This window comes from Petromyzon marinus, chromosome 37 (genome assembly GCF_048934315.1).
Source record: "Petromyzon marinus isolate PM22_M1 ecotype Great Lakes invasive population chromosome 37, UKy_Petmar_22M1.pri1.0, whole genome shotgun sequence".
NCBI lineage: Eukaryota > Metazoa > Chordata > Hyperoartia > Petromyzontiformes > Petromyzontidae > Petromyzon > Petromyzon marinus.
In genome coordinates, this window is record NC_133703.1 from 18,604,355 (window position 1) to 18,618,520 (window position 14,166).

Sequence of the window (14,166 nt, forward strand, 5' to 3'; positions counted from 1 at the left end):
CCGACAGCCCCCACCCAGTCTCACCCCCACAGCCCCACCCAGTCTCACCACTACAGCCCCACCCAGCCTCACCCCAACAGCCCCCACCCAGTCTCACCGCTACAGCCCCACCCACTCTCACCCCGACCGACAGCCCCGACCCAGCCTCACCCCCACAGCCCCACCCAGTCTCACCCCGACAGCCCCCACCCAGTCTCACCCCGACCGACAGCCCCACCCAGTCTCACCCCTACAGCCCCCGCCCAGTCTCACCCCGACCGACAGCCCCACCCAGTCTCACCCCTACAGCCCCCGCCCAGTCTCACCCCCACAGCCCCGCCCAGCCTCACCCCGACAGCCCCCACCCAGTCTCACCCCCACAGCCCCACCCAGTCTCACCCCCACAGCCCCGCCCCTACTCACCCCACAGCCCCGCCCCTACTCACCCCACAGCCCCGCCCTAGATATGTATTTCGCATAAACAAATTTCTCGAGATAATCCAATGAGTGACATGGAGCAAAGGGTGCTCGTCCAGAGAGGGGTCGTGACATTAATAACAAACACCGAATGGCACGCAAGATTATTTCTTCTTCAGTTTTAACACGTAGGATAATGTATTATGGATAATGGGTTTTTTTGGTATTCTGATTTGCACACAATTTAAACAAACACAAAATGTGTAAGCACGATTTAAAATCTACAACATGCAAGGTATGCGTTTAGACATGTGCCATTTTACGCATCCCATCAGCCGCACGAACCAATTTTTCTTCCACAGCCCATCCTAGAAAAAAACATTGGTTGCATTAAAAAAATAAATTGTCCATGTGGAGAGGACACCTAGTAAGCATGCCAACGTTGCACTAACGTTGGTTCAGCGGTTCCAAGCTCATGCCAACGTTGCGCCAACGTTGGTTCAGCGGTTCCAAGCTCATGACAACGTTGCACCAACGTTGGTTCAGCGGTTCCAAGCTCATGCCAACGTTGACATGCGGTTGCAACCGTTAAATGGTCCGTTTATCCGGGGTTGTCTTCGCGTCTACGGTATTTTATTTGTTTTCTGTATAACGACGCCGATTATATTATTATTTCCAACGATGGTGAAATTTCTTCATGATGCTGCCCGCTGCTGCGTTGGCAGTGGCGCAAGAGCAGAAAATAGAGAAACACACAGACCCAAATACGTCCCGCGTCCATTGCGAAACTGATATTTTAGCCTTGATTTGAAGTTTTCGTGACCGCAGGAATCCATACTCTTTGGTTCTTTCGGTGAAGTCACGGAGTTAGAAATAAAATAAAATCACGAAGTTTCGATCGCAACACAACAAGCGGTCGTTTCGATCGCAACACAACAAGCGGTCGTTTCGATCGCAGCACGATCATTTTGCCTGATGACTACAGCTTGCGATCGAAACGTCGTGATTTCTTTTATTTTATTTTATAACTACGTGATATTTTAGTGCTGTTCAACAAGCATACACGCCGCCACAAACGTTGTGGTCTCACCGCTAAAATATCTACGTAAAATCACAACCGCTTAAATGTGCTATATGTAGAAATGTCATCAAGTGAAGTACTGTAAATCCAGAATTCATTGAGTTGACCTCAACAAAATGTATGATGTCGATTGCAAACCGAGAAGGTTGGTCAGCGTTTGTTTTACATTCCCGTACACGGTGGATAAAAGTTCCACATTTAGTTTTGGGGTCTTTTAAGTCCTTAGAATCAAAATTATCCGTCAAATACAGAGTCTCGTGACTGCTTCACTCGTACGTACGTATGTTGAACTTCTTTCGCACCGTACGTAGCCAACCGCGCCAATCAGAGGTGGAAGGACGCGAAGCAACAAAAAGCCGTTCTAAACAAATGAGCTTTCAATCTGTATTTACTTACAATTATATAAATGTGCTGTATTGAATCAGTATTCTTCATTTCAAGGCCCCGCTGGCCACTGGCGGGCTCCCTGGTGGCCTTTACTGCGGCCCCTGGCGTGCAACCTCCTGACAATACTGTACTGCTTTTAAATTGGGTCCATATTTTTTAAACATCCTGTACACAAATGTGAAAACACCTCCCCCATCATCACCGTGCTGTCAAACCCCCCCAATGGTTTAAAATGTGTGGCGGTTTCTCAGACTGATGACGTCTCACCGACGAAAGTGGGCCCCCTCTGAAAATGAGTGACGAACACTGCATTTCATCAACTAATGATGCATTTTCTGGCCGAGGCACCATTTTAATCTTAATATACAAAGAGCAACTAAGTGATATACTTCATTTGTTGCCATTGATGTTGGCCATTTGTTGATTTCAGTGTCCTTCTGGGATACTAGGCACAATTCTTAGTGAAAAAATAGCTTTGTAGCTCCTCTGATTTCTCCAGAATAATACATATTCTGAATTCAGGACTCCTCGCCTAAATTCGAAAATAAAAACCTGAGAGACCCACATGCAAAATGTGGTACTTTTATCCATCCGGTAGTGGTAATTCTGCTAAGCCACTTGACTGTAGGATAAAGTTATTCACGATGAATTAAACTTTTTTTTCGTTAGAAATACAGTAAAGTGCTGTACATCGTTAACAAATTTATATCCGTCGCGCACCACAGGAAGGGAACGTAAAAAAGATCAGTAATGGGTAAATGAGCAGAAGACAATGGAAACGAGACACAGAAACGAAAAGCAAAGGGTGAGGAGAGCTGAGAATGGAAAGATAGAAGCCGCATCAGGGCCTCGATGCTGCCGAGTGGAGCAGCGTCTGTGTTTGACCGCACACACATACAGTGAGGGAAAAAAAGTATTTGATCCCCTGCTGATTTTGTACGTTTGCCCACTGACAAAGAAATGATCAGTCTATAATTTTAATGGTAGGTTTATTTGGACAGTGAGAGACAGAATAACAACAACAAAATCCAGAAAACGCATGTCAAAAATGTTATAAATTGATTTGCATTTTAATGAGAGAAATAAGTATTTGACCCCTCTCAACCAGAAATATTTCTGGCTCCCAGGTATATTTTATACAGGTAACGAGCTGAGATTAGGAGCACACTCTTAAAGGGAGTACTCCTAATCTCAGCTTGTTGCCAGTATAAAAGACACCTGTCCACAGAAGCAATCAATCAATCAGATTCCAAACTCTCCACCATGGCCAAGACCAAAGCGCTCTCTAAGGATGTCATGGACAAGATTGTAGACCTACACAATGCTGGAAAGGGCTACAAGACCATTGCCAAGCAGCTTGGTGAGAAGGTGACAACAGTTGCTGCGATTTTTCGCAAATGGAAGAAACACAAAAGAACTGTCAATCTCCCTCGGCCTGGGACTCCATGCAAGATCTCACCAAGTGGAGTTGCAATGATCATGAGAACGGTGAGGAATCAGCTCAGAACTACACGGGAGGATCTTGTCAATGATCTCAAGGCAGCTGGAACCATAGTTACCAAGAAAACAATTGGTAACACACTACGCAGTGAAGGACTGAAATCCTGCAGCGCCCGCAAGGTCCCCCTGCTCAAGAAAGCACATATACATGCCCGTCTGAAGGTTGCCAATGAACATCTGAATGATTCATAGGACAACTGGGTGAAAGTGTTGTGGTCAGATGAGACCAAAATGGAGCTCTTTGGCATCAACTCAACTCGCCGTGTTTGGAGGAGGAGAAATGCTGCCTATGACCCCAAGAACACCATCCCCACCGTCAAACATGGAGGTGAAAACATTATGCTTTGGGAGTGTTTTTCTGCTAAGGGGACAGGACAACTTCACCGCATCAAAGGGACGATGGACGGGGCCATGTACCGTCAAATCTTGGGTGGGAACCTCCTTCCCTCAGCCAGGGCATTGAAAATGGGTCGTGGATGGGTATTCCAGCATGACAATGACCCAAAACACACGGCCAAGGCAACAAAGGAGTGGCTCAAGAAGAAGCACATTAAGGTCCTGGAGTGGCCTAGCCAGTCTCCAGACCTTAATTCCATAGAAAATCTGTGGAGGAAGCTGAAGGTTCGAGTTTCCAAACGTCAGCCTCGAAATCTTAATGACTTGGAGAAGATCTGCAAAGAGGAGTGGGACAAAATCCCTCCTGAGATGTGTGCAAACCTGGTGGCCAACTACAAGAAACGTCTGACCTCTGTGATTGCCAATAAGGGTTTTGCCACCAAGTGCTAAGTCATGTTTTGCAGAGGGGTCAAATACTTATTTCCCTCATTAAAATGCAAATTAATTTATAACATTTTTGACATGCGTTTTTCTGGATTTTTGTTGTTATTCTGTCTCTCACTGTTCAAGTAAACCTACCATTAAAATTATAGACTGATCATTTCTTTGTCAGTGGGCAAACGTACAAAATCAGCAGGGGATCAAATACTTTTTTCCCTCACTGTACGCCACGTGAACTACAGGAGGCTCAAACTGTTTCAGATAACAGAAGGAAGCGTGTTTATGACCACAAGCGTACACATTTTTGCCTCTCTCTGTGTCAGCACTGCAGAAATATGTTAACTTCCCGCATCTCAAAACACTTCCCCTTAACTCCCTGCCTTTCTTCATTACCAAGAGAAACTTTGCCGAGTAATACGTTTATATATAATTTTAAGTGTGTCTGGTTTCAGATTTGCATGAGATATATGCATCATGAGCAGCACTAGAAAATCATTTGTGCGACTCCCACCTCACCACGCGACCCCATCGACGTCGATATTCTCGGATTTCCCTGTCAGCACGATGCCGGGTACGTTCATGGTCATACACAGACCGACGTGTGTATTCTTGGTTCTTTCGGTAAAGTCACGTAGATAGAAAAAAATAAGAGTAAATAAAAATAACTAGGACGTTTCGATCACATCGCAAGCGATCGATTTTTCTCCTGACGATGATCGCTTGTGTTGCGATCGAAACGTCATAGTTTTTATTTTATTAACTTTTATTTTTTTCTATCTACGTTACTTTACCGAAAGAACCAAGAATATGAATTCCTGCAGTCACGAAAGTTTTAAGTCAAAACCAACGTGTCTCTTTCCTCATTTCCAATGTTGCCCTAATATTAAAATATATATATATACAATAGGTGACGTTTCCAGCAATGGCCACTATTCATAGCACGTCTGCTTAATAGCAAATGTGCTATGAATTATGGCCATTCTTTATGGCACGTGTGCTATTATGAAAAAGGGCCATTGCCCGAAACGTTACCTACGATATATATTTAAGGCCACGCGTGTTATTGACGAACGTGTTGAATTTTTGTTGTTGCTGCTAATTGTGCTCATGTCGCACTGCTAATGCTGCAGCATCATCACTGTGGAACAAAGACGGTCGTCACTGGATCGCGTGGCGCTTTCAGATGCGCTTTTGCGGCCGTCTGGAACGTTCGTCCTTCCGACGTTAGGAAATAATCGAGATTGAAAACGAATTTCTTGGGAACTGCTTTTTGTGTGTGTTGGTGTGTTGTCCTTCCCACCCGATTGGCACGGTTGGCTACGTATGGTGCGAAAGAAGTTCAACAACGTACGAAAGTAAAATAAGTCATTCAGAATAATATTCGCCAGCTTTGTCGCGATATGATTGCACTTCGCCAAGGTGAACTCAACGGACTGTGATTTACTTCGCATTATAATATTGTTATCAGTTATGATTAAATGTCGTTATGGTTTGTGGCACAATTAACTTAATTATGTATTTCATAATATTTTTTTTTGAGAAATAGGCCGCAAAATTTATCCGGCCAAATGTTGTTGTTGTTGTGTAACCCTCCACCAGCCGACATAGCCAAATAAATCCAATTGTCACTCGTGCAAGCGTTTAACTATGCACCAGTCATTATCGTTTCAGCTCAACTCACCCGTAAAGTTAGTGAACAAAGTCTCACAACTCAACTTAGCAGCAATCACGTACGTCGCGGCGAATGGCTTGTAACCGCGTCAAACATCTTCAGAGCAAGATCCAGAAAGTCGGAATAAGTACAATTGTACTTGGCATGTTTATTTGCATTTTATTTTGTGCTTTTCATTGCGACGAATATAAGCAGGAACCGCCGATCACATCAGGCTGTCACGTATCTTTCTCATCATTGCATCGTATCACGAAAGTATGTGATCACAATATTTTTCTAGACTGGAGGAATCCGATGATCTATAAAGCTCTTTTTCACATGTCCAGTAGGGGGGAGGGTCAGCAAGTTACAACGGCAAATTAAAAAACGATAGGAGTGCCACACTGAGCCGTCCCTATGGTATGGCGAATCTGGGGGGACTGCCCCGAGCCCCGTGCTTTGGGGGGGCGTGGTACGCTTCTACGTCACAATTTCAGATGTAATACTTCCAATTTAGTTTGAAGGCGTCGGAGGTGGGGGGGGGCACACGGTGGGGTTTGACCCGGGCCCCACACCCACCTCAGGACAGCCCTGGGAGTGCAACATAGAGAAAAGGTAAGTCACTACAAATACATCTAAATAAAGTACTGTATATAAGTACAAATTGCATACATATCTGAGCTATTCTACAGTATGTGGAATGTGTGCGTGTGTGTGTGTGTTTTTTTTTTCCCACAGGCAATGAGCAACAGCAGCAGGTGCAGCAGCAGCTTCCAGGCGCGGCGAGTTCATCGCAAAATCGACTCTGCTCCAATCTGGCCACCGTGGCTCTGTTTGCCATGAACATCACCATCGCCGTGATCTTGATGACCAGCGTCCTCTACAGTAGGTGTCCATCGGACAGCTAGGTGCAGGACTAGATTGCCTGCAGTGGACAAATTGTGTTGGTGATGCTGCTACAGCTGTTTCTGCGTTCGTTGCACAAGCACGCATCATCAACAGACAAACTGAATGTATTCGTAATAGAGGCTGTTTGGGGTTAGCTCGAGAGAATATAAAGTGTGTCGTTAAACCCGCCACCACCCGACACAGCTAATTAGTAATGTTTGTCACGTAAACGAAACGTGTCAATTCGTTACGAGCGCAGCGCACCGGTGTGTTGGAGAGCAAACCCAGAATATTTACAATTCGAGTTCACGACGTTTTTCCAGTAATTATAACTGGCATCATGAGGCGACAGACAGATTTGTGGACAGATCCTCCTGTTTCGCTCTTAAATAAGTGTGATGTCGTCACTTGTGAGCCAATCAGGAGCGAAGGCCGGGAGTGGGGGTGAATGTTTGCACATAAATTACAATGGATATCCGCTACCAGTTGGGTTATTCATAGGGTAATCATAATGAACTATCTTTATGTAGTATTTGATACGCTTTAAGTGACTTAATTATGGATACTATTGGTCGTGAAAGCCTGTTGAATTTAGCTCAACATAAGCTCGCCATGGAAACTGCAATCACGAATTCAAATAATGCTGCATGCTGTCGGTTACGATAATAAATAAAGACTTACAATCACTCTAAACTATACCACGTATTATTCCAGATGTCTCTTTCTCTTCAAATTGCGAATTGAATAAATGATATATGTTTTACTTATTTATCTTAGCATAATCCGAAACTGCTTATTTATTTACACTGGAGGAATCTGATAAGCTATGAAGCTCTTTCTCACAGATGTTCAGTAGGGGCGGGTCAGCGAGTGGCTTATGCTAAACCATCATTAAAAAAAATATATTCTGTAAGCGATCAAAAAATATCGATGAAAATAAAATTAGCCACCGTATTAATGACGTACCATATCTCAACATATTTCAACATATTGATCACGAGCTTTACTACCCGGTTTCGCCCGGGACTTGGATTCTTGTCTTGGATTATTACACGGCCTAGGCGGAGGGTGGGGGGAGGGGGGATGCGTGACGTCACCAGGCACACTGCGTGACGCTGCCGCATGCGGGTGACATCACAGATGTGACGTCACCGCTCACTTGCCGTGCAAAATATATCCATTATTGCGACCGCCCCCTCCCCCCAAAATACAGTCTGGAAGCTACCCACATGCCAAATTTCAACTTATTGGTTCTTTCGGTAAAGTCACGTAGAAGGGAAATAATAAAATAATAAAAATGAAACGTATTAAAATTATCACGACGTTTCGGCCACAACACAGCGTTCCCGACAGTTCTGTTTCTTCACCTGAAGACGGCTGCTTGTGTTGTGGCCGAAACGTCGTGATAATTTTATTTCATTATGTTTTATTTTAATTATTTTATTATTTCCCTTCTACGTGACTTTACCGAAAGAACCAAGAAGATGAACCCATGCAGTCACGAAAGCTTTAAAGCCAAATTTAAAGTTTCTTGCATGTCGGGAAGTATGCTAAACATTTCGAACAGACACACGTATTCACAAATTTCCCTTATATATAAATAAGATTCTAAAGGATCTTCTATTGTACTTGGTGTCGGCACTGTGGTGTCGCACTCACGCCTCGCAGCAAGAAGTTCCAGAGTTCGATTCCCGACTGGGGCACAATTTCTGCGTGGTTCTACCCCTGCGTTGGGTTCCCTCTGAGTCCTACGGTTTCACCCCCATGACTAAACACACACAACCAATAACATGTAATTGGCATTGACCAACAACATTCAAATGCTACGAAAAATTACCTTCAAATTGACTCGATTGGGATGACGCATAGCAGCAAAATCGCACACCCCCCCCCCCCCCCCCCATTATGAAAACCTGGCAACACCCTCCTGAAATTAAGGCTTGAGACTCAGCAATGCTTTCCTGTGTAAACAATGGCATCAATCATAGCTACACAGAATTGACATGTATATGTATTTTGGGGAGCGGTAGTGTAGCAGTTAGCGCGCTGTGCTACAAACCCGGCGGCCCGAGTTCGATTCCCCCTCACGGCGAACACCGGTGACGATTATCTGAACCGGTCCTGGGCCTCCCCTAAGTCGTTTCAGCCTCAAATGAGTACCTGGTGCGGTGTGTAAACATCACCAATTGGGAGACAAAGGCGGTAGGGCGTGGTGCTGGCCACCTAACCCCTCGTATGCCGTGCTAGCCTTCATAGGTGCTGGCTAACAGCATTTGCCCCACCAGTCTTTAAAATCTAAACGGGGGATCTTTGCCTTTGTATTTTGAACCTCTTTCGCACCGTACATAGCCAACCGTGCGAATGGGAGGTGCGGCGGAAAGACAACCGGTGTCAACACAAAAAGCAGTTCTAAAGAAATTAATTTTAAATTCAGACGTGCTGTGAGCCACTCAGACCAAATCTCTTTTTTCCCCTACTTATTCAAAACCGATTGTTAAAATCGTGGCACAGTACGGATATTATAATACAGTAAGAATATATTTTTCTTTCAGATTTCCACGCAATTCAATACAGCGCCACCGTTTTCACGGAAGAAGACATGTTGATCGTGGATCATCTGGATCTTTTAAATGAAGATTTGGTAAAAATGGGTAAGTCCACATATTACCCAAGTGTGCATGATGTCATTCTCATGCATCGGAGAAAGAGATGTGGTTTGCAAGGCAGTTCCTGCACGTAAACAAAAACCTCACTCATACTTGACGTTTAGTTCTGCAGTTCATTTGGCTCAATTCCACCTCTGAGTATTAAAACTATCACTTTGATTGCCGTGTGAAAAACATGTCTCTCTCTCCGATAAGCAATAGTATGAATAAATATAATTTATTAGAAACAAATAACGTAATAAATCATTTCTATTTATAGATGCATTGTATTTATTACTAAATAAATAAATCTATAATACCCATAAGTTTGTTATTATAAATAAATATAAGCATAAGCAAATATTTTGATTTTAAATAGACCTTATAGGGAAAATGACCATTGTCATAGTACTAAAAGATGCTGAGTCGCTCCCCGTTTCCTGTGTCTGTGTATGCTCTTTATTTTTCAATTTCACCTCAACACAAAATTCTCGTCTCCATTAGAATAATTTTCCTGCGCACAGCGGCACTCCCAACCCAACACTCACCCCTGACACTGAACTACCAACCCGACTCTCTCACCACTGACATTGAACTACCAGCCCAACTCTCACCACTGACACTGAACTACCAACCCGACTCTCTCACCACTGACATTGAACTACCAGCCCAACACTCACCACTGACATTGAACTACCAGCCCAACACTCACCACTGACACTGAACTCCCAACCCGACACTCACCACTGACATTGAACTACCAACCCCACTCTCACCACTGACACTGAACTCCCAACCCGACGCTCTCACCACTGACATTGAACTACCAGCCCAACACTCACCCCTGACACTGAACTACCAGCCCAACACTCACCACTGACACTGAACTCCCGGCCCGACTCTCACCACTGACACTGAACTCCCGGCCCGACTCTCACCACTGACACTGAACTCCCGGCCCGACTCTCACCACTGACACTGAACTACCAGCCCGACTCTCACCACTGACACTGAACTCCCAACCCGACTCTCACCACTGACACTGAACTCCCGGCCCGACTCTCACCACTGACACTGAACTCCCAGCCCGACTCTCACCACTGACACTGAACTCCCAACCCGACTCTCACCACTGACACTGAACTCCCAACCCGACTCTCACCCCTGACACTGAACTACCAACCCCACTCTCACCACTGACACTGAACTCCCAGCCCGACTCTCACCACTGACACTGAACTCCCAACCCGACTCTCACCACTGACACTGAACTCCCAACCCGACTCTCACCCCTGACACTGAACTACCAACCCCACTCTCACCACTGACACTGAACTCCCAGCCCGACTCTCACCACTGACACTGAACTACCAGCCCAACACTCACCACTGACACTGAACTCCCGGCCCAACTCTCACCACTGACACTGCACTCCCAACCCGACTCTCACCACTGACACTGAACTCCCAACCCGACTCTCTCACCACTGACACTGAACTACCAGCCCGACTCTCACCACTGACACTGAACTCCCAACCCGACTCTCACCACTGACACTGAACTACCAGCCCAACTCTCACCACTGACACTGAACTCCCAACCCGACTCTCACCACTGACACTGAACTACCAGCCCAACACTCACCACTGACACTGAACTCCCAACCCGACTCTCACCCCTGACACTGAACTACCAACCCCACTCTCACCACTGACACTGAACTCCCAGCCCGACTCTCACCACTGACACTGAACTCCCAACCCGACTCTCACCACTGACACTGAACTCCCAACCCGACTCTCACCCCTGACACTGAACTACCAACCCCACTCTCACCACTGACACTGAACTCCCAGCCCGACTCTCACCACTGACACTGAACTCCCAGCCCGACTCTCACCACTGACACTGAACTCCCAGCCCGACTCTCACCACTGACACTGAACTCCCGGCCCAACTCTCACCACTGACACTGAACTCCCAACCCGACGCTCACCCCTGACACTGAACTCCCGGCCCAACACTCACCCCTGACACTGAACTCCCAGCCCAACACTCACCACTGACACTGAACTCCCAGCCCAACACTCACCACTGACACTGAACTCCCAACCCAACACTCACCACTGACACGGAACTCCCAACCCGACGCTCACCCCTGACACTGAACTCCCAACCCAACACTCACCACTGACACTGAACTCCCAACCCGACTCTCTCACCACTGACATTGAACTACCAGCCCAACACTCACCCCTGACACTGAACTACCAGCCCAACACTCACCACTGACACTGAACTCCCGGCCCGACTCTCACCACTGACACTGAACTCCCGGCCCGACTCTCACCACTGACACTGAACTACCAGCCCGACTCTCACCACTGACACTGAACTACCAGCCCGACTCTCACCACTGACACTGAACTCCCAACCCGACTCTCACCACTGACACTGAACTCCCAGCCCGACTCTCACCACTGACACTGAACTCCCAGCCCGACTCTCACCACTGACACTGAACTCCCAACCCGACTCTCACCACTGACACTGAACTCCCAACCCGACTCTCTCACCACTGACACTGAACTACCAACCCGACTCTCACCCCTGACACTGAACTCCCAGCCCGACTCTCACCACTGACACTGAACTACCAGCCCAACTCTCACCACTGACACTGAACTCCCAACACTCACCACTGACACTGAACTCCCGGCCCAACCCTCACCACTGACACTGAACTCCCGGCCCAACCCTCACCACTGACACTGAACTACCAGCCCGACACTCACCACTGACACTGAACTCCCAACCCGACTCTCACCCCTGACACTGAACTACCAACCCCACTCTCACCACTGACACTGAACTCCCGGCCCGGCTCTCACCACTGACACTGAACTCCCAGCCCGACTCTCACCACTGACACTGAACTCCCGGCCCAACTCTCACCACTGACACTGCACTCCCAACCCGACTCTCACCACTGACACTGAACTCCCGGCCCGACTCTCACCACTGACACTGAACTCCCAGCCCGACTCTCACCACTGACACTGAACTCCCGGCCCAACTCTTACCACTGACACTGAACTCCCAACCCGACGCTCACCCCTGACACTGAACTCCCGGCCCAACACTCACCCCTGACACTGAACTCCCAGCCCAACACTCACCACTGACACTGAACTCCCAGCCCAACACTCACCACTGACACTGAACTCCCAACCCAACACTCACCACTGACACTGAACTCCCGGCCCAACACTCACCACTGACACTGAACTCCCGGCCCAACACTCACCACTGACACTGAACTCCCAACCCGACTCTCACCACTGACACTGAACTCCCAACACTCACCACTGACACTGAACTCCCGGCCAGACTCTCACCACTGACACTGAACTCCCAACCCGACTCTCACCACTGACACTGAACTCCTGGCCCGACTCTCACCACTGGCACTGAACTCCCAACCCGACTCTCACCCCTGACACTGAACTCCCAACCCGACTCTCACCACTGACACTGAACTCCCAACTCGACTCTCACCACTGACACTGAACTCCCAACCCGACTCTCACCACTGACACTGAACTCCCAACCCGACTCTCACCACTGACACTGAACTCCTGGCCCGACTCTCACCACTGACACTGAACTCCCAACCCGACTCTCACCCCTGACACTGAACTCCCAGCCCGACTCTCACCACTGACACTCAACTCCCAACCCGACCCTCACCACTGACACTGAACTCCCAACCCGACTCTCACCCCTGACACTGAATTCCCGGCCCAACACTCACCACTGACACTGAACTCCCGGCCCGACTCTCACCACTGACACTGAACTCCCGGCCCAACACTCACCACTGACACTGAACTCCCAACCCGACTCTCACCACTGACACTGAACTCCCAACCCGACGCTCACCACTGACACTGAACTCCCAACCCGACTCTCACCCCTGACACTGAACTCCCGGCCCAACACTCACCACTGACACTGAACTCCCGGCCCGACTCTCACCACTGACACTGAACTCCTGGCCCGACTCTCACCACTGACACTGAACTCCCAACCCGACTCTCACCCCTGACACTGAACTCCCGGCCCGACTGTCACCACTGACACTGAACTCCCGGCCCAACACTCACCCCTGACACTGAACTCCCAACCCGACTCTCACCCCTGACACTGAACTCCTGGCCCGACTCTCACCACTGACACTGAACTCCCAACCCGACTCTCACCACTGACACTGAACTCCCAGCCCGACCCTCACCACTGACACTGAACTCCCAACCCGATTCTCACCACTGACACTGAACTCCCAACCCGTCTCTCACCGCTGACACTGAACTCCCGGCCCAACACTCACCACTGACACTGAACTCCCGGCCCGACTCTCACCACTGACACTGAACTCCCAACCCGACTCTCACCACTGACACTGAACTCCCAACCCGACTTTCACCACTGACACTGAACTACCAGCCCGACTCTCAACCCTGACACTGAACTCCCAACATCGGACGTCGTGCCGAGCGGCGAGCGGCGAGCACAATAAGCAAGCCCAGAACACAGGTCGATGAGCGGGGGTCGTTGAGAACCACGTGTTTCAGGAAGATGTTTCTCTGCCGAAGTTCGTTATCCTTGCCCTCCGCACCTCCGATTAGCGGCGTTGGTTACGTACGGTGCGAAATAAGTTCAACATGCAGTGCATGCGGTACGTACATCCCGCCACTGGTTGAGATGCGCCTGTGTTTTACATCGCTCTGTCGAAATAACGATATCTTTCTCTCTCTCTTTTATTACAAATCCTAGGTAAT